This window comes from Chiloscyllium punctatum, chromosome 41 (assembly GCF_047496795.1).
Source record: "Chiloscyllium punctatum isolate Juve2018m chromosome 41, sChiPun1.3, whole genome shotgun sequence".
Classification (NCBI taxonomy): Eukaryota; Metazoa; Chordata; class Chondrichthyes; order Orectolobiformes; family Hemiscylliidae; genus Chiloscyllium; species Chiloscyllium punctatum.
The window spans coordinates 54,493,673-54,521,644 of record NC_092779.1 but is presented as its reverse complement, the minus strand read 5'-3'; the positions used below and the strand labels follow the sequence as shown (position 1 = coordinate 54,521,644).

Here is a 27,972-nt window from a genome sequence, read left to right as displayed (position 1 = left end):
TAGATTACGAGTTCAAGATGCACTCCAGAAACCTGGGTACACAAATCTCTAATTTAGTGTTGAGGAATTGTCTTTCCAAGCAATGCGAAACTGAAGCACTCAGCCAAACATTATGTTGGAAAGCAGATTATTCTCATTGGAGTCATGGCTAATGTTTATTTCTCTCCAATACCTAATGTGGCTGATTTGGCGACTTATTTCATTGCAGCTTGTGGAAACTTACTGTGTGCAAATTAGCAGGTGCATTTTCTGCATTTCAAAATCTATACACTTTTAAATGCTTTTTTTAGTAGTAAAGGATTTTGGAAAGGCCTAAGATAGTGAAATATGCTAAATAAACGCAAGTCTTTTTTCTTAATTTTGTACAAAGACTTCTAAGTTAATCTCGTTAGTTAATTAAGTAATAGAGAGGTTTGAATGTGAATATACAAGTGCCATATAACTCCAACTGAGAAATGAACTGAAGATTGGCAATTCTGAAAGAAATTATCCTAAACCAGGTTATCCTAATTTACTTAATCAATATGTACATTTGCAATGGAAAGGTATTTCTATAAACATATAAACTAAAATTGAGTGAAGTTCCATTTTTTTTCTTGTATTTTGGTTTGGATATCCTGAGATCGTTCAAAGCATTGCATAAATGCGAAACTTCCTTTTCTATTTTCCTCCCTGAGCCCAAAGGATAACCAGCTTTCATCTCCACTCAGTTTTTGTCTTTTCAAATAAGCAAGTCTAGGGACATCAGGGAACTTTTATCTCCTTTTCCCCCAATCTATCTACCTCCATCTTACAAATTACGGATGTGTTCGTGGCCAATGGCACTGCAGGCTAGAGTACCATTGTGTGCATATACAAAATTACACCCACCATGCTCAGAGTTTTACAGTTGCGATTGGGTGACCATTGAAACAATTTAAAGTAAGACCTTGTTGGAAGGACAACTGTGCACCTAAAGCAACAGCAAACAGATTTACTTCAGTTTGAGCACAGGCTCCACCATATATTCACATCAGCGGCCAGATTAAGGCAAATGCAGCATCACAGACGTCAGGTGCATATGCCAATGGCTGTAGATGCCATTGTGAAAGCATTGGGAACAGATACTCTGTAAAAATATTTAAGAACCCTATCTCCTCTGCCTCTGAGAGACAGAGTTCCAAAGCCATAACTCTAAAAAATATTCTCCTCACCTCTGCCTAAAAGGATGACCCATAATTATAAAAACATTGTGCCTTAGTCTTGCACTCAGCAACTAGAGGAAACATTGGCTTTTGGAAAATGGGCTGTGTCAATTTTAAGGGAGTTTCATGGAGGGTTTCTCTTTTTGAGCTGAAGTCCATTATCTCAAAATTCTTCACAGCTTGCCTCATTATAGAGGCACCACATATCTCTCTGACACTCACTAATGCCAGAACCTCAAAGAATTCTAGTGCCATCTTTAAAACACAGCTGTTGTCTAGGTCAAGTGCTGTTAGTCAGGAGTTGCCCCTCACAGTTCCTATTGTTACCAATTACCACAGAAATGGTGAGAAAGGGGATTTGGCCTCCTGCTTTGCTGACAGGGAGTTGGACAGGTGGTGCAGAGTAGAGACAATCTTTTTCTTAAGAACCAGCAGAGGAGACCACGGTACCTGACCCTGCCATTCTGGTCTATAGTTACCACCCTGGCCAGTGCAATCTTCACCCAGACTGCACTCAGGTATAATGGGAAGAAAAGAAAGATGGCCTTATGAGGACACAGATGGCATGGTGATATCATTTTAAACACACTATCACATCAGGAAATAAATGTTCACTTTTCATCATGATTTGAAGGACTGAATGTCATTTTAGCTGTAACGACATGAATGAAGGTTCAGAGGTTAGACATCCTCAGCACATGATGTTCTAACGCTGTCTGAACAATAGCTTTCACACTAACATGAAACTGTCAGGTTTCAATGAGCAAGCACTGAATGCTTTAAGGCCTTCTATCCATTTGTAACATTAACATTGACTAAACAGCATGAACAGCTTAGAAAGATGAAACTGGTAAGCTGCATTATGATTACACAGGGGATGCTGACCTCTCCAGCACTAGGATATCTATAGACAGTGAAAAATGACCAAATGTAACTCCATTCCATTGAATCAGGTTCACAAAGGATTCCTTGCTGGTGTTGTTGTGGACCTTGCTGCTGTTGCTGCAGGATACTGAAGCTGCTGTTCCACCAGGTCCACAGGAATGTCCTCAGGTTCTTACTCACATCAATGCTGCAGTTCTCACAGATCCCCATCATCCATCCCACAGCTCGTGCAGCTTCTAGTTGTTTGAAGCAGAGATTCTGAGGATCAAGTAGCATCCTCTGTCTGGATGGTATCACTGCGTAGCTCCAAACATGACCTGCATGGAAAGCTGATGCGACTGCTCCAGCCCTCATTGACCCCAGAGGAAGGAGATGGTGTATTGTAGATACACAGATACACTGGGCAACATCACAAGATGTTATGACCTCTACCTCTGGACAGAGTGTAATGTCTCTCTCTCTCTCTCTTTCTCATAGAGCAGTCCATTAGATTAGATTAGATTTCCTACAGTATGGAAAAAGGCCCTTCAGCCCAACACTGACCCTCTGAAGAGTAACCAACCAAACCCATTCCCCTACCCCATATTTACTACAGACTAATGCACCTAACACTATGGGCAATTTAGCGTGACCAGTTCACCTGACTGGCACATCTTTGTGATTGTGGGAGGAAACCAGAGCACCCAGAGGAAATCCATGCAGGTATGGGAAGAATGTGCAAACTCCACACAGACAGACAGTCGCCTGAGGCTGGAATTGAACCTGGATCCCTGGCGCTGTGAGGCAGCAGTGCTAACCACTGAGACACTATGGCGCCCTCAAAAGACTAGCAAGTGTGGCTCTCCTGTATTTTCACCCCAACATGAGGGCACCTGGGGCTGAAAGCTCTGCATTTGGGACTGGGTCCCATCAGCTGCAGGTTGATGTTGGTCCTACATTTGTGAATGCGCATGCTCCTCATCCATTTATGTTGCAGCCCTCAGTGCAGAGGCCACATTGCTTCTGTGTATGGCTCACTGGAACCTTTCCCAGTAGAGCCAATGTGGCCAATATCAGGCACAATGTAACTCCACTGTCATGTGATCATTCAGTAGTTGCAGCATCACAAACAACATCTGGACATTGTCTTCAAGACCTTGCGTCCCAACAAGCAGACTGGTGAGATGCATCCTCATGGACATTGCACATTGCTCCCCATGAGTCATACATCTATTGCTCAAGCCTCTTGCTGCATATCCAGTAGCAGATTTCATGTGTGACAGCAGTATTGGGGATCTCTCTCCCCTGCCCATCACCCCAACCCCCACTGTACCCAAGAAAGACTTTGTTGCATATAGAGTGATGGCGTGAACATTTAATAATCCAAGGTCTGAAGTGAGCAGCTTCTGTACCTTGTGCTGGCGAAGGAACTTTGGAAAGTGATTGTGACTTTGGCAACGTGGGGGCTTTTTCCAGCTCACAAAACATTGTGTGCGCCTCACTGCCTTTAGTAGTGTTCTAGATTTGTAATGTTGAATCATGTAGTTGAGAGTGCTTGAGGCCAGGAACAAGTTAGTAAATGTGTAAGTTCCAGCAAGAGCATTAGGTGATAACTTTCAACTGTACTGTGTAGGTTTAATGCCAATGATCTTTGAAGGGCCTCACCACACAGAGGTGGAGTCCCTCCCTCAAAGGATGAAACCCTCACTCCACCACCACCCCCACCCCACTCCTGGTGTAGTGGCAGCTATTTTATTTCCATAATCTACTCCCATTTGCCAGCACTTGGCCCAAATCCCTCTAAACCCTTCCTATTCATATACCCATCAAGATGCCTTTTAAATGTTGCAATTGTACCAGCCTCCACCACTTCACCTGGCAGCTCATTCCATACATGCACCACCCTCTGCATGAAAAAGTTGCCCCTTAGGTCCCTTTTATATCATTCCCCTCTCACCTTAAACCTGTGCCCTCTAGTTCTGGACTCTCCCACCCCAGGGAAAAGACCTTGTTATTTATCCTATCCATACCCTTCATGATTTTATAAACCTCTATGAGGTCACCCCTCAGCCTCCAACACTCCAGGGAAAACAGCCCCAGCCTATTCAGCCTCTCGCTATAGCTCAAATCCTCCAAGCTATCTGGTCGGCATGGACGAGTTGGATGGAGGGGTCTGTTTCTGTGCTGTACATCTCTATGATTCTATGACTTGTGATGTTGATGAGGATGGAAGGCAACAGTAGACACACTTGATGGAGGCTCGGCCTTTCAATCAAGGGAAACCCTTAAACTTTCTTTCTCCCTCTTTTTTTCCTTCCTGGTCAATCCCGTTGGCTTTCATCTTCCCCATATTATCACCTAACCAAAATTATACATAAAACAAAGATAAGTAACCCATTTAACTGATCATCTCCCCATTTTACTCAGAGTCCTAGACATACAGCATATCCATGAAAATATAATCACGCATTGTCTCTTCATTGAAGCAATGGGGTGGGGACAGATGACTCCACCCTTCTACAGTAACATTTCGCCTCCCACCCTTATATGTTGAGTTGCCTTCCTTGCAATTATTATCCTCTTTGCATGCTGCCTCTAATTCCTACAATTGGATTCCCCAGCATCCCCACCTTTACAACAGCCTCTCATAACCCCTTTGAGTTCCTACTGAACAGAAATTTAACATGGATCACCTCAATGACTGCCTTGAAAAGATAGCCCCACCTGATGATTGACCAGTGCCTTGACTGAGATTTGTCTAGTTCCTTGACTGCTTTACCAGATATCATCATTCTGGTTGAACTGGACCCGGGTTCGATAAGGCTTCTTAATTATTTGCTGTACCTTCATACTTTTTAATGACTCATACACTAGAATATCTTGATTTCTCTACACCTCAGAATTCTACAGCCATTCATACTCAGCTTTTTCTTTATTCTCCCTGCCAAAGTGAACAACTTCACATTTTCCCACATTACAATCCACCTGCCACCTTTTTACCCACACACAATCTATCTACATAGGTCTGCCACCTCTTCACAACATATTCTATCTACTTTACAGTGTCTGCAAATTTAGCTACTCTATCTTCATTCCCCTCATCAAAGTAATTCATGTAAATTGTAAAAAGTGGACGCCCCAGCACAAACCCCTCCATTTGTCGAATCCTGCCAAACTGAAAAATACCTATTTATGCATATTGTCTCCTGCCTGCCATCCAATCTTCTCTCATGCCAGCATGTTATCCCTTATGCAATGTGTTTCTACTTTGCTCATTAACCTGTAATGTCGACCTTGTAAAAAAATCTTTCTGGAAATCCAGGTATGGTATGTCAGATTCCCCTATACAAAAAGCATGTTACCTCTTCAAAGAACTCCAAAGGAATGGTTAAACATGGTTTCCCTTTCAACCATGGTGCCGCTTCCCAATTATCTGGAATTTTTTCCAAATACCAAGGTTTAACCTCCTTAATGATCAATTCTGACACCTTCCCCTGATGCCATCCAGCTAACTGGCCTATCATTTCCTGCCTTCCTTCTTTCTTTCTTGGATTAAAGATGTTTAATTTGCTACATTTCATTCTCATGGAATCTTCCATAATCTAGTGAACTTTGGAAAATCAAATTAATGCACCTACTACTTCATTAGGAATCTCTTAAAATGCTAGGATGAAGTCCATCAGGACCCAATGACTGCAGATCCACAAGTTTGCCCTTCCCTGGTGATTATCATTTCAGCAAGTTCCTCTCTTCCTTCTACTTCCCAATTTACAGTCGTTACTAGGATGCTTTTGCATCCTGAAAGAGCAAAATATGTTCAATTCATTCACGATATCCTTATTAACTACTGTTAACTCCCCATTCTTCCTGTCCAGTGACCCAACATTAATTTGTGCTTAATTTTGAAATTGCTAAGAATGCATTTCTTTAAATATAGAACATTTCTACCACATATTTGTTGTAACATTATGCAAATGTAGTTTCTCTTTTTCTAGAAAGTGTATTTGCATCATTTCCAAATAACTAATTAATTTTCACCCTAACTCTGTCCAACTTTTGGGAAGCAGAGAAAATAAAGCGAGCATGATTTTTGCTCCAAATTTCTTACTGCTTGGTCTCTTCTCCTGATCAACTAAACAGAAAGGCAAAAAACACAAGGCATGCCTGGACTATTAATGCCACACATTTTAAACAATGGATTCTTTGATTTGGATCTGGCTGCTTCGCAGACAGTGAAAATGATGTCAATACCCAGCGTAGCTTCTTCTCCATTTAAACCTAAATATCAAACAAATTGCACTAAACATTTACACACTTCTTTTACGTTTCAAAAGTTCAATTGCATCCTTGGTATTGTTTGGCACTTTCACCCATAGTGGTTTCAGCAAGTTCTTAATCTGGTTTCCTTTTAAAGGTTATGAGAGAAGTAAAATGTAAGTCCCAGGAAGGATCCCAAGACAGAGTGATATTAAGATTGGCCCTTCAATCACATAGACAGGCTTCTTTCAATCACATGGTGAGGCTGATATTGAGAATTTGTTCTGATGGAATTAAAGATGAAGGAATTAATTTTCGCTGAGGCAGGAGCAGAATGGCAGTGAACCCACCCTGATGATAAGGAAAGGGGGCTGATGGTGGTGGAAGGAATTGTTTTGGATATCAAGCATAGAAGGTTGAGGGGTGACCTTATAGAGGTTATAAAATCATGTGGGAGATAGATAAGATGAACAGCTAATGTCTTTTCCCTAGGGGTGTGTGTTCAAAACTAGAGAGCTCTTTTTTTGAGGGGAGAGGAGGAAGATTTAAAAGGGACTTGAGGGACAACATTGTCATACAGGAGGTGATGCATGGAATGAATTGCCAAAGGAAGTGGTAAATGCAGGTACAGTTACAAATTTTAAAAGACATTTGGGTAGGTCCATGAATAGGAAAAGTTTAAGAGGGAAATGGGCTAAATGCAGGCAAGTGTGACTAGTTTAGTTCTATTCTGTACAACTCTATGACACTATGTGGGGTTACTTAACTGTCATGGAGATGAGTTTGGTGGACAATAGTTCTGCAGATGGAACTATTTAAGTGTGGGTCTGATCCATTAAAGGGTTATTGAAGCACTGTGGTAATGACCCTACCTCTGAGCCAGGAGGCCTCAATAGCCAAAGTTATTGTTCTTACATATAGCAGCCAGCAAACTTTGGGGCAGGGAGAGTGTATAGGACACAATAAGGATGGCCAGGGATTACTAGCCCACAGGTGTGTGCGCTCTATACTGTATGAGTTTGTGTGTAATGGTGCTGCCTTTTAAAGGGCCTCACATCACTGGGATTTGCAGCCACCTTTCGGACAGGGTGAGCCACTTACACCGCTCACTCTGGATGTGGTTGCAGCCATTTTCTTTGCCTTTGCTTGGTTGCAATTTCCAAGACAATGGTAGGTGACCGCGAGTGCCCCTCAGACAGTAATTTCCAGGCCCAACCCCAACACCTGCACTCCTTCCTGATAGCACGCACATCACCTCCCTCCCACTCCGCCATCAACCCTGTAGGTTTCATATCTCCCAGGTCCCTATCTAATCCATTTACATTAGCCTGCAGCTGCCCATCTCCCCCTCCCCCCTCCCCCCACCTCCAGAAGCTATGTAATCATTATTGTGGATGAAGCCCACCACAGGCCTAACCCTTTCCTATCCATGGTTTACTGTTTGCCACTCCCCCCCCTTACATATGCAGTTGCCATCCACTCACCCTTCACAACTGTCTTGCTCCCAACCACCCAGCCTGCAGCCCCAATCACACAAGTTTCCTTCAATGCAACAGCGTACCCCTTTATCTTCCCATTCCACTCCCTCTCCCTTTACTTCTTACCTTTGTTGGACAGACTTAATGGATTAACTGTGGCTCATCGTCCTAACCACAGAGCCCGGCTGAGAACTTCCCATACCCCCGATTGATGTCTGTTCATCACACCAACTGTATAAGCAACAGCCTCCAGACTGGGCATGATGTAGCCACAGGGCTGCCTGTGACCCATTCGCTAGGCTGCAGAGGCATGGACTGAACATCCTAACCAGATGCCTGACAAGACAAACGTCCCCCAGACTGACCTCAGAAGCTCCCCTTGCCTTCTCATGCCTGGATCCACGCCCCTGACTGAGGAGTGCCTCAACTCCTAGACACCATTCCCCTTTGACATGGCCGTTTGCTTGCTGCACACACAGTGTGCTTGCCATGTAAGGTCCTGGTACATCATGCATGTTTGAAACTGTATTGGAGAATGTGTCATGTACAGATGTGAACAAAGGAGAGTTACAGTACATCAGGAGCTGAAAAGCCTTACTTAGGAAAAGGCACAAGCAGCCTCAAGTATAGCATATAGCATAGTCTGAGATACTTCAGACCAGTATCTCAAAGTGCAGAGAGCAGTAAACAAGATAAAGTGTATTCCTCAATCTAACTATTCTTGCCAGCCATCAAGATGCTGAAAAAAATAGGTTAATTTCCATTGCTGAGCTGTTGAAAGATACAGAAGATATTATTTCCTTTAAGCAGGCATTTTCACTCCTCAAGTTGCACCCTAACCATTGTACAAGATGCACTACTATTTCCTCAACAGTGCCAGATTAAGTTACTCAAAACCAAAAGGTATATTTTAAATAATTATTTACACTGAAATTATAGAAATGAAACAGAGCACTTGACACAACCATCCAGTGTCACCTTTTATCCTTCACACAAGCAGTAGCCCCTATCTTAATCCATCTGTTCTATTTTCATCTTCCTTTCTCACCTTTTGTTTTAAAACCACCTATCTAAACTGTTATTTAACATTTGATGGTCTTTGTTTCAATCACAATGCCGGTCATGTATTCCTCAGGTACATCACTCCATGTGATAAGGTCTTTCTGCTCTGTGCACACACTGCAACCCCAAAAGTGTGGCCCAATACATGGAGACATTTTAAGAAACAACACTGGTCTGATATATGCTTGTTTCTAAGTGATCCTCCCCATACCTACAGCATAGTATTTTATTATTCTGAAGCCTAAAAGATGTGCTGAAAGAAAGCCAGCAAAACAACTGTGACTATTTTTGTGATCTATTATACCAAGATATAGCACTTAATCGGTAATTAATAAACCAGCTTTGGACTTTCTGTGAGGAACACATTTACCCAAGATGTTATGTCTGCCAAATTACCTGTCCTCCAAAACAAGCTGATGCAGCAATTGCTGTAAAATAAACTGCATGAAACCAAAGAAAAATCATTTACTGAAATGTCAGTTGTTGATGAGATTGCAAATACCAATAATCAGATAGTTGTAATATTGATTCTCCAGAAGTTAACACCTCAGGGCTGTATTGCAGGGCAAAAAATAAAGTAGAAAAAGTTGACTAAAATTTTGTTTTTAAAAGGATTGAAATATACTCATACAATTCTAAGCTATTACAAACCATTAGTACTTACATTTGGTGTTAGAAACCACTGATGTACTACACTTTAGAGCTGCAAACTGAGAATGAATATAGGTTCAGATGGCACATGACCTGAACCATGGAATATCAAAACTCACTGTGCAGAAGGAGACCATTCAGCCCATTGTGCCTGCAAAGTGGTAGCAAGTAGTAGCTGCTATAACTCTTTGACTGAATTCTCAGTAACAGAATAGACAAGGCCAGGCGGATCAAAGATGAAATGTGAATCTGCCAGACTAAAAAATATAGAAACAAATATAATGGGAACATTGAGCAAATAAAATTTACTTTACCCTGATTGAAACTGTCAAAAATTAGAATCTTTTAAGTCCTTACCCACATCTACAAGGCACTGTTGTTCTCTGCAGCATAAAAGACCAATTTTCAGATAATGCAAATCACTATCAGTCTTTTAAAGAACAGTTCTGTTAAAACTGAACTTTGTACATACACACAAAATGCATCATGAGGTTAGCAAACTAAACACTAGTTATTAATCAAATCTCACAATAGGTCATTCACCTTTAAACTCACCATGTTAATGGAGAAATAGCTCAAGAAAACATGAGTAAGTTGTTACTTGCACGAAGATACTGGAATCTGGTTCTTCCTTCCATCAGATTCAAGCGCCTCAGTTCTATAAAACAGAGGCACATATCATGCAACATTTCTTTGCTGATTTTTACAGTTCAAAACATCTGACCTCATAGAATCCTTTCAGTGTGGAAGCAGGCCATTCAGTCCAATCAACAGCAACTCTGAGGAAAATCCTATCCAGACCAACCCTATCACTGTAACCAAAAGAGAAAATGCTGGAAAATCTCAGCAGGTCTGGCAGCATCTGTAAGGAGAGAAAAGAGCTGACATTTCGAGTCTAACTGACCCTTTGTCAAAGCTAGAAAAAGGGAGGTATTTATACTGGGCTGAGAAAAGGTGATTCATGGCTCCAGAAGCAAAGGTAGCAATAAAGAGGTGATAATGACAGTGCATAGAGAGATTATAGGGAGATTAGGAGCTGTGAATGACCAAGGCTAAAGCCAGTGCTGTTACAAAATATGTGGGGGATTGTGGGGGATTGTGGGGGGTGGAGGGTGAAGCAGAGGCTAAATGGAAAACAGGGGAGAAGGGTAGCAAAGGGGGAAGTGGAGGGGGAAAAGGTGATGAGAGTGTGGGGAGCGAGAGAAAGAGAGACAATCAAGAAATAAGAGATACAGAACAGTGAAAAAAATATATAAAAAATAAATAAAATAAATGAAATAAAATTATGGAGCAGAATGAAAACAGAGGGGTCGAGATGGGATAATCATCTGAAGTTGTTGAATTCAATGTTAAGACCGTCAGGCTGTAACGTGCCTAGTCAGAAGGTGAGATGCTGTTCCTCCAGTTTGCGTTGAGCTTCACTGGAACATTGCAGCAGGCCAAGGACAGACATGTGGGTATGGGAGCAGGATTGGGTGTTAAAGTGGCAAGCCACGGGAAGGTCCGGGACCTGATTGCGTACAGATCTGAAATGAGAGTCTGGGGCCTTGGATGGTGAGCACGGGAGAGGTAAAGGGGCAGGTATTGCACCTTCTGCGATTGCATGGGAAGTTGCCATGTGTGATGGGAGAGGTGTTAGGTGTGATGGGAAGATGCAGTGTGTGATGGGAGAGGTGTTAGGTGTGATGGGAAGATGCAGTGTGTGATGGGAGAGGTGTTAGGTGTGATGGGAAGATGCAGTGTGTGATGGGAGAGGTGTTAGGTGTGATAGGAAGGTGCTGTGTGTAATGGGAGAGGTGTTAGGTGTGATGGAGGAGTGGACTAGGTTGTTCTGGAGGGAACGATCTCTACCGAATGCAGATGGGGGAAGAGAAGGGAAGATGTGTTTAGTGGTGGCGTTGTGTTGGAGTTGGCGAAAATGGCGGAGAATTATTCTTTGCATGTGAAGGCTGGTGGGGTGAAAGGTGAGAACAAGAGGGACCCTATCCTTGTTTTGGGAGGGGAGGGAGGGGGTGAGGGTCGTGGTGCGGGAGATGGACCGCACGCTGTCAAGAGCCCTGTCAACAACTGTAGGTGGGAAGCCACGGTTGGAGAAGAAGGAGCACATATTAAGAGCACCACTTTGGAAAGTGGCCTCATCGGAACAAATGTGGTGGAGGCGAAGGAGCTGAGAGAAAGGGATAGAGTCCTTACAGGACGTAGGGTGAGAAGTTGTAGTCCAGATAGCTGTGGGAGTCAGTGGGCTTGTAATGGATATCATTTGTTAGACTATTGCCGGAAATGGAGACCGAAAGGTCAAGGAAAGGAAGGCAAGTGTTGGAGATGGACCAGGTGAAGGTGATGGAGGGACGGAAACTGGAAGCGAAGTTTATGAATTTTTCCAGGTCAGGACGAGAGCATGAAGCTGCACCGAAATAGTCATCCTTGTACCAATAAAGCAGTTGTGGGAGGGGACCCAGGTAGGCCTGGAACAAGAAATGTTCCACATACCCCATGAAAAGGCAGACATAGCTAGGACCCATGCGGGTACCCATTGCGACACCTTTGATTTGGAGAAAATGGGATGAGTTGAAGGAGAAGTTGTTGAGAAAGAGAACAAGTTCAGCCAGGCAGAGGAGTGGTGGTGGATAGAGATTGTTTGGGCCTCTCTTCGAGAAAGAAGCGAAGAGCTTTCAAGCCGTCTTGGTGTGGGATGGAGGTGTAAAGAGATTACACATCCATGGTGAATAGAAGGTGGTTAGGGCCTGCGAGTTGAAAGCTGTCAATGTGTTGCAGGGTGTCAGAGGAATCCCAGATGTAGCTGGGGAGGGAGTGAACCTGTAACCCTGGATTTCCCATGGCTAATCCACCCAGCCAGTACATACATCCCTGGACACTATGGACAATTTGGCATGGCCATTCCAGCTGACCTGCACATCTTTGGACTATGGGAGGAAACCAGAGCAGAAACATACACAGTCAGGGAGAATATGCAAACTCCACACAGACAGTCATCCAAGGCTGGAATCGAACCTGGGTCCCGGGGGTGCTGTGAGGCAGCAGTGCTAACCACTGAGCCACCATGCCACCCAAATGGTGTGTCAGAATGTTATATTTTTAAAATGCAGAAAGCAATTTCAATGGATGAATTTGAACACAGAAGATTCAAGGATGTCTCGAAATGTGCATATTAAGTGAACTGGCCATGTTAAATTGCCCATAGTATCCTGTGATGTGTAGGTTAGGTACAGAAGTCAAGGGAAAAGTAGAGTAATAGGGTAGAGGAATGGGTCGCAATGGGTTATTCTTCGGAGGGTCGGTCTGGACTTGTTGGGCCAAATAGCCTGTTTCGACACTGCAGGGTTTCTATGAATCACGAGGAAGCATTCACACATCAACTTCTGCATCGCTACAAAGCAGTTTTAGCCACAATGGTTGGCAATAGTGGGCTGGATTTTCTGAAGCATGGCAATCAAGGAGTGACAATCTCACACAGATTACCATTCCAACCCTTCCTTTTTTTTGAAAATGAAAGAAGGGAGCTCCACATTTCTGACAGGACATTCCGCTCAGGACTCCTTCAGAAATGCAGAGCAATACTTACATACTGTCAATTATTTCATAGAGCAGAAAAGTCAAAGAGAGGTAAACCACATCCCCTTTTCACAGTGGTCAGCTGCTGTGAAATGGTAAGTACGTAAGTCAATTGTGATGCTCAGGTATTGGGAGGGTAGTGTACCAGATGGGTGGGATGGCAGATTAGTAGGGTACCAGTTGGTTGTATTTATATTTAACAGCATAACTTCTCCTGGTTAACAATTTTACTTAATTTAGTTGGAAGCCTCCAAATTAGCCAATTTAAATGGAGGTTTTTGGAGGGCTCCTTGTATAGCAGAATTGCCCTGTGGAAAATTCCATTTCCTGAGTAATTCCTTTCGAATCTGCAATGATAGGAATCACATGGGGTCCAAATGTGTAACTTGCATCAACACTAGAAAAAGAACTTTCTGACTCACAGAAAATTCAGATTAGCGTGTCCATATATTCAATGGGAGGTCAATCCAATCACCTGGACCTGACAGTGAAATTCCTAAACACCTATCTGTATATACATGACATCTTGCCCCTCAAGGCCCAAAGGGCAAACCCAACCTGCACTAAACAAGATCCCGAGATCAGAGCTGAAAATGTTTTGCTGGAAAAGCACAGCAGGTCAGGCAGCATCCAAGGAACAGGAGAATCAACATTTCGGGCATAAGCCCTTCTTCAGGAAGCTCTTCTTCATTCCTGAAGAAGGGCTTATGCACGAAACGTTGATTGTCCTGTTCCTTGGATGCTGCCTGACCTGCTGCGCTTTTCCAGCAACACATTTTCAGCTCTATACAAGATCCCACTAACATACAGGAAGAACTGTTACTTAATCTGTCTTGGAGGTAATGGTTAAAAAGGACAAATGCTTTCCAGCAAACTAGAAGGTATCCCTGATATCTCAGGAATAAAACATTATGACTCTTTCATCTTCACTTGAAAAGGCAGAAGGGGTCTTAGCTTGCAAAAATAGTCACAGAATCATACAGCCTGGAAATGGACCCTTTGGTCCTCCCTGTCCATTCCAATCATAATCCCAAACTAAACTAATCCTGCCCGCTTCTGGTCCATACCCCTCCAAACCTTTCCTATTCATGTACCTACCTAGGTGTCTTTAAATGTTGTAACTGTGCCTGCATCCACCACTTCCTCTACAGTTCATTCCAAACATAAGCCACCTTTTATGTCAAAAAAGTTGCCCCTCAAGTCTTTTTCAGATCTCTCTTCTTACACCTTAAAAATATGCCCTCTAATCTTGAAACCCCCATCCTAGGGAAAAGACAGTTACCATTAACCCTGTCTCTACCTCTGATTTTATAAACACCTAGAAGGTTACCTCTCAATCTCCTACATTCCAGTGAAAAGATTCCAGCCTTTCTTTATAACTCAAACCTTCCACACCCAGAACATCCTGGTAAATCCTTTCTGAACCGTCTCTAGCTTAATAATATCCTTCCTATAACAGGCTGACCAGAACTGGACCCTGAACATTGAACTCAAATTAGCCTCAGTTCTATCTTCTGGTTCTGAAATGGGATTTGGCAAGCTCAGACTCAAAGGTCTGTGTGCTATCACTTTAATTGACTTGATTTACGTTGTATGCCCATCCAGTGTAAGCCTTCCCTCTCTACTTGCCACCCTTATGCAACAAAATGCTTGAACATTTGAAAAAGTTTGCAAAGTGGTTTTGTTGTCATCCGTGGTTCAAAATCCACCTGTCAACGTAATCAGTGATTGAACTTAGGACCTTTGTGATTTGCATGGTTCCGCTACTCATTTTATGGCTTTTGGAATGTGGATCTTGGCTGACTGTTTAAACAGGATGTACAATCACAAGGAAAGCATCAAAATTATCAGAAGATATTAATAAATCCTGTCTATCCATAACACTCATTTTACATGACCGCCAACTCTGACAGAACAATTTCCATCATTTTACAATCTCCAGATAGAAGTCAAATCTACAAAACTATCAATATCAGATTTACAAGTACTGGATTGCATTGAAATATTATAATAATCACAAAAACTGCATACTGACTGACCATTTTCCTGATTAGAGTCAGCACATCTCTGTACACATAAATGTTAGCAGAGATTTGCCTACTGTGGCAAATGCCGACTTACACCATAAGTGTAGCAATACAGGTACCGTTAGACAAAAAAAAGGATCCATTTAGCTCACCTCCAGTGATCCTGGTAGTCATGTGACACAACGATAACAGTTTTGAGCAATGTTTTAAAAAGGAAAAGGAATTTCTCTTTTAAGCTACAAATTGTAGTGCTGCCAGACTATCTATGCCATGATATTTAAACCTAAGAGGCAGTTAGTATTTTAAAAAGTGAGATGCCAGCAAAATCACAATCACTGTTATCTTCTGGAGTGATGACCATAAAAATGATAGTCTATTAATTAATGAGGAAAATTCCCTAATTGATACTGAAAGTCACCTAATCTATAATGTCCTCTCTGAGCCCTTCAAAGGTTTTGATGACAGACTCATCATTATAATGGCATAAATCTCCCTGAGAATCAGGATAATCCTTCCAGCTTTCAAAACATCACAGAATTATTGTGATAAAGAAGAAAGTAATTCAAGACACCATGTCTACACCAGCTCTCCAAATGAACATCATGCAGTTCTCTCACCCTTTCCTCATTACCGTGGCACATTATTTCTATTTAAATATCTAACTCCCCCCCCCCCCCAACCCCCACCACTTGAATGCCTTGATTAAATCTGCCCCACTTCCACCACCCTTGCAGGCAGCACATTCCAGATGTGAACCCACTTGGTTTCTTTCATCACATTAGTCTGTGCCTTCGTTGATCCTTTTGTGAGTGACAACAGTCTCTGTCCAGAACCTGCATGATTTGAAAATTTTAATTACATCGCTTCTTAACTTTCTCGTCCCTAAGGACAAATAGTCCCAACTTCTCCAAACTTTTCAAAGCTGAAGTTTCTCATCTCTAGAACCATTCTTCCAATCTCGTCTGCACTCACTCCAATATATTCCCATTCTTTCTGAAGTGGGGCACTCAGAACTGTTTCTAACACCAATATTCAAACACCAATTCGGCAGCAAAAAACTTTGAGATCTTTCGGCCTCTCCAGCATTTGCTTTAAACTGACTTTATCTATCCTATACCTTTTGTTTACTTACACTTCTTTTGTTATTTTTAATTCATTCCCAGGATGAGGGCATCGCTGGCCAGGGCAGCATTTATTGCCCAACCCTAATTGCCCAAAGGCACATACATTATCCTACAAAGACAGATTATCTATGTAACATGTAATTGATGCTGGTCTTTTACATCAGGCATCTTCTCCAAAATCTTAGTCAAATGGAACACCTTCAACAAGAATCCAAGTTTCCGTGGCTAATGTGCTCTCTTCATCCATCTCATTTTCTTTGCCTCCAATGCCGAGCACAATTTTTCCATGTTCTCCCATAAAGGAATATTGCAAATTCTCCTCCACTAGAAAATCCAGAACCAAATTCCCAATTACTAATGCTCAATGCGAGTGTTGATCAGAAATATGATCACAACCATTGCAGTTCAGTTCTCTAACTTGTGTTTTCATCAAACACAGCACCCTCCCAGATCAGATAGTTAATGAATCCTTTATATATTCCAGCTAATATTTCAATCATCTTCCGGGTATGAAAGGTTAAGTTTATAAAAAGGGAGGGGGAAGAATAACTTATGTTTTTACTGACACTCAAAGACCAGAAGACTCACATTTGTTTGGCAGCATTCATAATATTTATCCTCAGGGTATTTCAAACTACTTCACCACTATTTATGTAAATTAAAGTGAAGTATCTGTGACAATGTAGAAAACATGACATATTTTCACACATAATTTGCTTTAGTGAAGTTGGATTGGAGGATAGAACTTTAGGGCAGGAGCAGTGAAATAATGTCACAGATTGCTTTTTACATCCAACCAGCAGGGTAGAGAGAGTCTTTGTTTATCCCCTCACTCGGAAGTAAGGATCTCTGTTACTGCCACGCACAGTCTGCCCTTCATTGGTGTATCAGCCTAGTGGGGAAACTCAGAAGTCAGGACGAAACAGCAATGCTCCAAAAGCTTGTGATTTCAAATAAACTTGTTGGACCATAACCTGGTTGTTGTGTGATTTCTGAGTTTTCCACCTCAGTTCAACACCAGCACTTCCACACCAGCCTGCATCACACTGTTCCATAGTGCATCAGTGTTCCAACCATACCCTGGCACCTGTGGGAACACAAATGATCCAGCCAGCAGACTGATGTTGAGAAACAAAAATGAAAGGACTCTGAGAAAGTCTACTTGTAGAAACTCCGTGACTCCAGTTTCGGCAATAAGTAATCTCACTGGTTTTATGGCCACAGAGAAAATTCTCTGTAACTTACAAGGTAACATTGAGTGCCTATCAGCCACCAGTGCAACATCTTTGGAGGTGGTCAAGTCTTTGAAGTGAAACTTAGACCTTCTCCTTAAGACTTTTCGTTGGGACATATTGCTGAAGGAATCATCATATTTCCTCCTGTGCATCAAGTCAAACAGCCTTTTCTCATTAATGTCCTTTTTCAATATAATAAAAGGAATGAAAAGGCACAATTTTAAACCGAAAATCCCCTTATAGTTACTAACAGCCCGCGACAAAAGGGGTAAAATCTTAATATTTAACTCTTAGAGTGTCTAGGGAAATCTTGGACAGCTGACAATTCTAATGCTACCGCTCAGTTACTTATTCGTCAAATAATTCCTTATTTAAAGGAAAAGTTGGCGCCAGATCTTAAGTTTCTGCACTAAAACTGCAGCCTGTTCCTAGTGTAATTATAAATGCAAAAACTAATCCCACCTATAGACACGGCGTTTGTTGCTCCACGTTTACGCTGGATATTACAATCAATATTTGTGACTATCAATTAATTCAGGGTTTACTTGTTCCTTGGGTGAGGAAAACCCATTCACTCCCATATAAGTAGGTTTCTGGCCAGTCAAGAGAAATACTTCAATCCAAAGCCATCCTTTCTGCACCCTTTCTACCTCGGCTTTTTTTCTTCTTGTCACAATTGGAAGGAGCCACTGTGAAGCAATTTTTCAAAAACGAATCACAATACACAGTGTTCAGTAAATGCTGGAGCCTCGACTCCACGATGAAGTTAAAAGATTGCACTAACCTTTGGGGGGCCCTCACATCACATGCTTTCCGATTCAGAAACAAGTGAAAGCCTACGTTACCTGCCGTCGAGTAGGTGTGCACTTTGATCGCTCTCCCTCTGCTGTAGGTGGAGGTACCGAGCGCCACTGCTCTCACCTGGCCGGCTCCAGCCTCCCTTCTACGGTGAGGGACGGCCTCCAGTGAGTTGCCCATCCAGCCGCCGCCCGTCGCCTTTCTCCGTTGCATTCTCCATACTCTGTCGCCCTCTACTCGTCAAAAATACTCCAAACAAACACTGGAGCGAAGAGGGGATGTGTAGAATATTTAATACCATGGCCTGTTGGACTAAGAACAGCAGATTAAAGTCAACATAGAGATGTACAGCATGGAAATAGAACCTTCAGTCCATCTCGTCCATGCTGACCAGATATCTCAACCCAATCTAGTCCCACCTGCCAGCGCCCGGCCCATATCCCTCCAAACCCTTCCTAATCATATATCCATCCAAATATCTCTTAAATGTTGCAATTGTACCAGCCTCCACCACTTTCTCTGGCAGCTCATTCCACATATGTACCACCCTCTGTGTGAAAAAGTTTCCCCGGGTCTCTTTTATATCTTTTCCCTCTCACCCTAAATCTATGCTCTCTAGTTCTGGACTCCCTGACCCAAGGGAAAAGGCTTTGCTTATTTACCTTGTCCATGCCCCTCGTAATTTTGTAAACCTCTATAACATCACCCTTCAGTCTCTGACACTCTAGGGAAAACAGCCCCAGCCTGTTCAGCCTCTCACTATAGCTCAAATCGTCCATACACTTAAATGATTTGGATAAATAGAAAAGAAGTGGGATTAATTTGAGATCTCTTTCGAAGAGGAGGCAAAATAGATGCCCTGGGCTGATTCTAACTGCGAAATGCAGCACATAGGATGAAACCTCTAAACAACATGCCATGAATATTGTGAAAAATAAAACGGATAGACCTCGGTAGTTTGGATGTTTAATATGCCCAAAGAGCAATGCAGAGAAGCTATCAACTCGTCCATGACAGTGTAAATGGCACAGCCAAAACAATTCTATAAAAGGCAGAGGAAGGAAGGCAGGATGAAATGATCCTGAAGTCAGATGAACCTTGACTACTGCGTCCAATTCTGGTGTTAATTGCAAGGCAAAGAAGACCCACAGATCAAATTCACTAAAAATAGTTCCAGCATTTGGCCCTTACAGTTGTAGCAAGGATAATTCAGCTAGTCCCACTGTCTGGCAGCTTTTGACACCTGCAGATGTTCTCGGGTGTTCATTCAACTCCATTTTGGAAGTCTCAACACGGTCTATCTCCACCATTTTTTAAAACTTAAAAATCACACACCAGGTTATAGTCCCAAAGGTTAATTTTGAAGCACTAACTTTCGGGGCCCTTCCAAATAAACCTGTTGGACTATAAACTGGTGTTCTGTGAATTTTAACTTTGTACACCCCAGTCCAACACCGGTGTCTCCAAACCATTTTTTTTTAAGGCAGTTCTAAATAATAAACACTCTGCATATAGTTTCAGAGCAAGGAAAAAAACCTTTGGTCTATCGTATCCATGTTTGCCATCAAACATGCATCTATTCTAAAGAAGGCATGAGTGCTTCTGCCAGTAGCGAGAGGGGCACCTTAGAAACATGATAGTGAGGTGACTTCAGAGAGCAGTGAGAGAAATCATGCAACCCCTTTTAACCACTTTCCCTACCTGCCCTGTCAAATTCAACAGTATGTGCATTCCCTGTATCGCTTCTCTACGTTTTCCCTACCAAAATGAATTTCTCTGTATTTAACTTTGTTTGCTACATATCTGCCCATTCTACCAGCCTGACTATGAACAACAGATCTTCCAAGGTCTGTATAATGGCAGTGGCTTTGAGAAGCAGAAGCTAATGCACGGCATTTCAACTGGAGTGCATGGAACCTACCAGCAGCCACATAGCTCAGAGGAAATGATACTTTTGAAGTATCACTATCTTCCCCACAGTTTGCTATAACTCCAAGTACTATGCCATTTGAAAATATTGTGCCCTGCACATCCAAGTCTTAATCATTAATGTATGTCAAGGAAAACAGTTGTAACAACTCCAGGGGAACACCAATGTGTTCCAGTCATCTACCAGTCTGAAAAGCAATTGTTCACCCAGCTCTCCATTTCCTGTTTCTCAATCAACTTTGTGTCCGTGTTGTTACTATTATTTTATGGGTTCCAACTTTGCTATTATGCCGCATTTCTGGAAATGGCTTTTGGAAGGCCATAAGAACCACATCAACATCATCAATGCTTTTTGTAACTTCATTGAAAAAAAATCAAGTTCATCAAACACAATTTTCCTTAAGAAAAGCATAAATACTAAAAGCTGAAGTAAATCTTATGGCCCCCTCAAACCTGTTCAATGTGATTATGGATAGTCTTTGTTGTGAGATTGTACCATTTAGTGGGAGAGGTGAGTCTGTCCTCATACTGGTGAATAGCAATCTTTTATAAATGACTTGCACTGTATATTCAAGTAAGTTCATATGGTCAGTGCTTGTTCCAATTGTGTCCCATATTAGCTGATGAACACTGTTCATTAGTATCACGGGGCTCACCCATTATTTTACAGTCTTCTGTATCAACTTCACTTTTCTGCCAACTTCAGTATTCCTTTATTGCCTGAAAGACAAAAAAAATCATCCTTAATCTAACAGTAATCTAAGTAAACATAGTACATAGACAATATATGTGAGTCTGATATGTCATATCAGTGTACATAGTTTGGTGTTAATAAACTTCCAGATATTTGACTCAACAATGGCTTCTGGGTAATCCAAGATGGAGGACCAGAAAAAACTGTGGCTGTAAGAGCTGCTCCTTTTTTGAAGTACTTCAGGTGTTGGAGCTGATTTTCACAAATTAAAGGAGCAATAATTAATGTTATAAGCTGTTATATTGTTTTGGAACTTTGGGGAGAAAAAAGATCAAAACAACAGCACTTTAAAAAAGATGAAAAGAGAAAAAGGCAGAGACCAGATGGTCAGTGAGAGAGAGAGAGAAACCTCTGCTGCTGGACACGGCAGTGAATCTGCACAACTATTACCTTTGCTGTTTGAGTTCAAGCATTTCTGGACATTGGAGTGCGTCTAAGAAAAATTAACAAACAGCAAAAATCACAGCTGACCCTGGAGGAACCTGTGTGGGAGAGCTCACAGCATGGGAGGATATAAGTGCATGGTTTTTAACTGTAACCTTGCTTTTTCTTTGTAAATCTACAATAGTGAGTAGAGTGGGGTTCATTTTGATTATATGTTTTATTGACATCCGTCACTTGATTAAAATTTCAAAATATAAAACATCGGTGTTACAAATTCTCAAAAATTGCTAACATAGGCACTAAGTTAGCTTGGAGCTGTGTTTTGTTTAGAGAGTAAGACTGTGCTATTTTCTGGATCTGTTAAGGTGCAAAGATGGCCTTTAATAGGGTGATGTGCTCTTTATGTCAGATGTGGCAGATTAGGGAGAATTTCCAAGTTACTGATGATTATGATCACATGGATTGTTTGGAAAAGCAGTTAAAAACAATGAGGAATTTACAGGAGCTGGGGAGATGATGCAGTTATAGGAAGGAAAAAAACTGCAGATGCAGTCAGGCACTGCAGGAGTCTCCTGTGGCTATCCTTATCTCAAACAAGTACAGAGGAACCTTGATTAGCTGAAGGACATGAGCAGGGAGTATTTTGCTTGGTTAATTGAATGCCGGATAATCGATGCCGGATAACAGAGTTAGCCACACATCGGGACCTTGCGATCTTGTTGGGATGATCTGTAATTTGGTTAATCAAATGCTGTAAAATCGAGAATCTTCTGTATGCTGTTTTGGAAAGTGTAGGAGGTGATGGACTCTGAGGGGAATGTGACAAGAACAGCCAAGTTTCTGGTACCGAGAATGGCTGTAATGTAACAAGAGATAGATTGTGATGGGGACTCTCTAGTCAGAGGCACGGACAGATGTTTCTGTGGCTGACAGCGAGAAATCAGAATGGTGTGTTGCCTCCTTCATTCCTTGATCAAGGATATCTCAGAGACAGTTGAAAATATTCTCAAAGGGGAATGGAACCAGCAGGAGGTTGTTGTACACCTTGGAACTAATGACATAGAAAGGGAAATGGATGAGATTCTGAAGGGAGAATATAGGAAGTTAGGCAGGAATTTCAAAAGGAGGTTCTCAAGGATAGTAATATCTGGATTACCCCCAGTGCTACAAGCTAGTCAGGGTAGGAATAGGAGCATTGTGTAGGTGAATGCATGGCTGAGGAGCTGGTGTAGAGGAGAAGGGTTCCAATTTGGATCATTGGAATCTCTGCTGGGGTAGAAGAGACCTGTACAAGGAGGACAGATTGCACCTGAGTTGGAAGGGGACTAATATACTGGCAGGGAGATTTGCTAGAGCTGCTCAGGATGATTTAAACTAGTAAGGTTGAGGTTGGGACCCAAGATCAGTCTGAGACTGGTACAGTTGGGAAAAGGAGCAAGTCAAACAGTCAGGGCAGGCAGGAACAAAGCAGAGAATGGGAAAGGAATAATAAATTAAACTGCATTTATTTCAATGCAAGAGGCCTAATAGGGTAGGCAGATGAACTCAGGCATGGGAAATCATAACAATTACAGAGATGTGGCTGAGGGATGAACAGGACAGGTAGCTTAATGTTCCAGGATCTAAATGCTGTAGGAAGGATAGAAAGGGGGGGGCGCAAGAGACGAGAGGGTGGCATTTCTGATAAGGGATAGCATTACGGCTATATTTAGGGAGGGTATTCCTGGGAATACATCCAGGGACATTACTTGAGTGGAACTAAGAAATAAGAAAGGGATGATCACATTTTTGGGATTGTACTATAGATTCCCCAACAGTAAGTGAGAAATTGAGAAATAAATTTGTTAGGAAATCTCAGTTATCTGTAAGAATAGTAGTCTGGTAATGTTAAGGGATTTTAACTTTCCAAACATAGACTGATAATATGTTAAGGGTTTAGATGGAGGGGAATTTAAGTGTTAATATAAGAATTAACACGAGAAAAGTTTCTGATTCAGTATGTGGATGTACCTACGAGAGAAGCTGCAAAACTTGACCTACTCTTAGGAAATAAGGCAGGACAGGTGACTGAGATGTCAGTGGGTGAGTATTTTGCAGCCAGCAACCATAATTCTATGAGCTTTAAAATAGTGATGGAAAAAGATAGATCGGATCTAAAAGTTAAAGTTCTAAATTGCAGGGAGGCTAATTTTGACAGTATTGGACAAGAACTTTCAAAACGTTCAGAGGTAAAGAGATGGCTGGAAAATGGAAAGCCTTCAAAAATGAGATAATAAGAGTCCAGAGACCATATATTCCTGTTAAGGTGGAAGGCAAGGCTGGTAGGTGTAGGGATACTGGATGACTAGAAAAATGAAGGTTTTGGTTAAGAAAAAGAAGGAAGCATATGCCAGGTATAGACAGCAGAGATCGAGGGAATCCTTAGAAGAGTATAAAGTCAGTAGGAGTATACTTCAGAGGGAAAGCAGAAGGGCAATAAAGGAGACATGAGATAGCTTTGTCAAATAGGGTTACGGAGAATCTAAAGGGATTTTATAAATACATTAAGGACAACAGGGTAACTAGGGAGAGAATAGGACTCTTCAAAGATCAGCAAAGCAGCTTTTGTCTAGGACTGCAGGAGATGGGGGAGATACTAAACAAGTATTTAGCATCAGTGTTTCCTGTGGAGAAGGACATGGAAGGTACAGAATGTGGGGAAATAGATAGTGACATCTTGAAAAATATCCATACTATAGAGGAGGAGGTGATGGATGTCTTAAAACTGATGAAGGTGGATAAATCCCCAGGACCTGATCAGGTGTACCCTAGAAATATGTGGGAAGTTAAGGATGTGATTGCTGGACCTCTTATTGAGATATTTGTATCATCAATAGTCACAGTTAAGGTGCCGGAAGACTGGAGTTTGGCAAATGTGGTGCCACTATTTAAGAAAGATGGTAAGGAAAAGCCAGGGAACTATAGACTGGTGAGCCTGACATCGGTGGTGGGCAAGTTGGTGGAGGGAATCTTGAGGAACAGGATTTACATGTATTTGGAAAGGCAAGGACTGATTAAGGACAGTCAGCATGGTTTTGTGCATGGGAAATCATGTCTCATGAACTTGATTGAGTTTTTTGAAGAAGTAACAAAAACGATTGATGAGGGCAGAGTGATGGACATGACCTATATAGACTTCGGTAAGGCGTTTGACAAGGTTCCTCATGGTAGACTGGTTAACAAGGTTAGATCACATGGAATACAAGGAAAACTACCCACTTGTATACAGAACTGGCTTGAAGATGGAAGACAGAGGTTTGCTTTTCAGACTGGAGGCCTATAACCATTGGTGTGCCACAAAGATTAGTGCTCGGTCTACTGCTTTTCGTCATTTATATGAATGATTTGGACGTGAACGTCAGAGGTATAGTTAGTAAGTTTGCTGATGACACTAAAATTGGATGTGTAGTGGACAGTGAAGAAGGTAACCTCAGATTACAACAGGATGTTGATCAGATAAATGAGCCAAGGGCTGGCAGATGGAGTTTAATTTAGATAAATGTAAGATGCTACATATTGGAAAAGCAAATCAGGGCAGGACTTATACACTTAATGGTAAGATCCTGGGGAATGTTGCTCAACAAAGAGACCTAGAGTGCAGGTTCATACTTCCTTGAAACTGGAGTCACAGGTAGATAGGATAAGATTTAAAAGGGACCTAAGGGGCAATTCTTTTCACACAAAGGGTGGTGTGTGAATGGAATGAACTGCCAGAGGAGGTGGTGGGGGCTGGTACAATTACAACATTTAAAAGGCATTTGGATGGGTATATGAACAGGAAGGGTTTAGCGGATATAGACCAAGTGCTGGCAAATGGAAATAGATTAGGTTGGGATATCTGGTCAACATGGACAAGGTGGACTGAAGGTTCTGTTTCCATGTTGTGCATCTCTGTGACTGTATGACCTCTTAATATTTGATTCCCGTGGGATTTGTTACATGCACTAACATACAGAAAACAATATGGTCATCATTCAATATGTATAAATACAAAAGTGACAAATAAGGGAGATGAATAAGAGAGAACGCTTTCTGCAATCTGACATCATGACAAAGCTGAGTTGGTGCAGCATTCTGTTTGTATTTGCATATTAATGAATGGAGTGGGAAATGTTATGAATCAACATAAGTAAGACAGATTGTTATTGATTTTTAACCTGTGTATTTGAATGTTTTATATATTTTCCCTGAAGGAATCCACATAAGTATGGATTTTCTCTTTGTAGAACAGAACTGCAAGGTGAGGGGAATGGTGGTCATTGAGTGTTATTGCTGGATCTATGATTGGTGGTAAGGCTTGAAGTGGGCAGCAACAGACGTTCTGTAAAATAATGGAGTGTACATTGTGACTGATGATAACTGAGTCTGGATGTGGCTTGCTAATGCAAGATGGGGGTTTGGTGGCGGGGGGGGGAGGTGACAGGGGAGGGGGCAGAGTGTGTAGGCAGGTATGTATGAGCAGACAGCAAGGAGGCTACATGCAGGAGTCATGACAAGATGGGTATTTGCAAGAAGCCAAATTGCAGTTATACAGTCAAACATGGTCACTTTGTGAGAATATCTGTGTGCTTCTTACAGATTAGTATGACCTCAGTAATAGGATGGGTAACTTTTTAAAGAACATAGGGATAGATTTAACAGCGAATGAGATTGTTCCCTCTTCTGGTGATACCGATGCAGGTTTAATAATATACCTTGCAGTTCAAGCTCTTGTGCTTACCTTTCATACATGGATTATTAGAATTCAAACTTTTAAGGCAAGTTTAAGTGAATCCAGCAACTGGTCTAAAGCTATCACAATAGTTTATTCATTTGAAGCATGTAAATTAATTCCAAAAATGATTTTAATTGCTTTAAAAACAAACCAGACTTGTTTTAAGCTAAATTCTTCATTTCATTAACATCATAAATAAATGAAACAAGCCAATATAAGAACCCTGAGGCTAGAATTGTCACACAAGATTCAACTAAATCCACAGATTAACAGAGGGAAATGGAAGAGAATGTTTCTAGACCAATTAAAGAAATACAAATACCAAGTACAAGTAATAAAATTATTGTTCAAGAACTACCACTCAGAGATTGGAACTGGAGTAAGAAAATGGAGAAAAAAAGAATTGAATTTGTAAAATGTTCCTTCCTCTAGCAAAATTACAGGCAATATCACATCCAGTTATGCAAAATGTGATGGATCAGATGGATGACTGAAATTGAGTGAGTATTTAGGAGTAATGACCACAACATAATGCAACTTGGTCAAATAGAAAAAAGAAATGTTACTATAGAAACAAGGTTATTGGATTGAAAAAAGGAAGTCTTTAAACAGAGAAGAGTGAACAAATAGATAACCTAATTTATTGGAGAAGAATAGCCTCGATACTCAAAGTTTAAAAGCAATAGGTTCAACACAAGAGTGAGAGTTGTATATCCTTTCCATCCTTCCATCACATGGGAGCAGGTTGACAGGTGAGAAGAGCACGAGATTGGTGACATTATAGGATGTGCCATGCAAGTCATCACTGAAATTTTACCAATCAATGGTCATATCAGGCCCTCCTCCAGTTACACCTTATGGCAAGGTGAATCCTGGTAGCTTGGCTTTGGGCTAGGTTTAGAGCTTACAAATGTGTTGCTGGGAAAGCGCAGCAGGTCAGGCAGCATCAAAGGAGAAGGAGAATCGACGTTTCGGGCATAAGCCCTTCTTCAGGATAGCCCTTCTTTGGGCTAGGTTGCCCTGCTCTGAAATAACATACCTATAGAACCACAACCCCCTGTGCTGCCACCCTGCCAACCCACAGTACGGCTACACAGAACACAGAAAGTCAAGCCTGTCCAAATGATACAAGAGACACCCAGATGCCTCAGCCTTGACCAAACAGGCTGACAAATGAAACCAGACATGACCGTAGTCACTCGCAGACCAGGGAATACACTTCCCAAGACAAACTGACAATAGGCTTCCTGGAGCCGATCAACACAACTGTCCCAAAACCCTAAGGGCAGTCTCATACCCCAGTGATACCAAAGCCACACAAAGGACAGGTCAGAAGGAGCAGCACCAGAATACTTCACTCACAGGAGAGCAACAATGGAAACACCTTACTGCCAAGAAAAGGGACATTCTCACCGGCACGGTGGCTCAGTGGTTAGCACTGCTACCTCACAGCACCAGGGACCCAGGTTTGATTCCAGCCTTAGGTGACTGTCTGTGTGGAGTTTGCACATTCTCCCTGTGTCTGTGTGGGTTTACTCTGAGTGCTCTGGTTTCCTCCCACAGTCCAAAGATGTGCAGGTCAGCTGAATTGGCCATGTCAAACTGCCCATAGTGTTAGGTGCATTAGTTAGAGGGAAATGGGTCTGGGTGGGTTACTCTTCGGAGGGTCTGTGTGGATTTGTTGGGCCGAAGGGCCTGTTTCCATACTGTAGGGAATCTAATCTAATCTAATCTAAAACCTGTCCTCAAAGAGAGCTGGAATCTTCTGATCCCATTAAGAGATGATTGATGCTGCCAGGATGCTTCATTGTATCTAGATTCAGGACATTCTTCTGATAACTGCTTTGTGATTATCACCATCTTAAATACTTTGATTATCAAGACCTTTGTATTTTCCCT

The 27,972-nt window shown here is 41.9% G+C and overlaps 1 protein-coding gene across 4 annotated transcripts in view; it reads right to left on the bottom strand.

The window, feature by feature from the left end:
• Positions 1–18,412, bottom strand: part of LOC140465081 (endonuclease/exonuclease/phosphatase family domain-containing protein 1-like) — a 155,262-nt gene extending 136,850 nt beyond the window's left edge. For 2 of the 4 annotated variants that reach the window (XM_072560933.1, XM_072560937.1), the window contains exons 1-2: positions 18,301–18,412; positions 10,052–10,154 (exon numbers count right to left, since the gene is read on the bottom strand). The gene's annotated coding sequence lies outside the window, so the exon portion shown is untranslated. Of the gene's footprint in view, positions 1–9,509; positions 9,527–9,853; positions 9,939–10,051; positions 10,155–18,300 lie in introns of those variants that run through there. The other 2 variants (XM_072560935.1, XM_072560936.1) reach the window with 2 other exon arrangements.
• Positions 18,413–27,972: the final 9,560 nt, after the last annotated feature.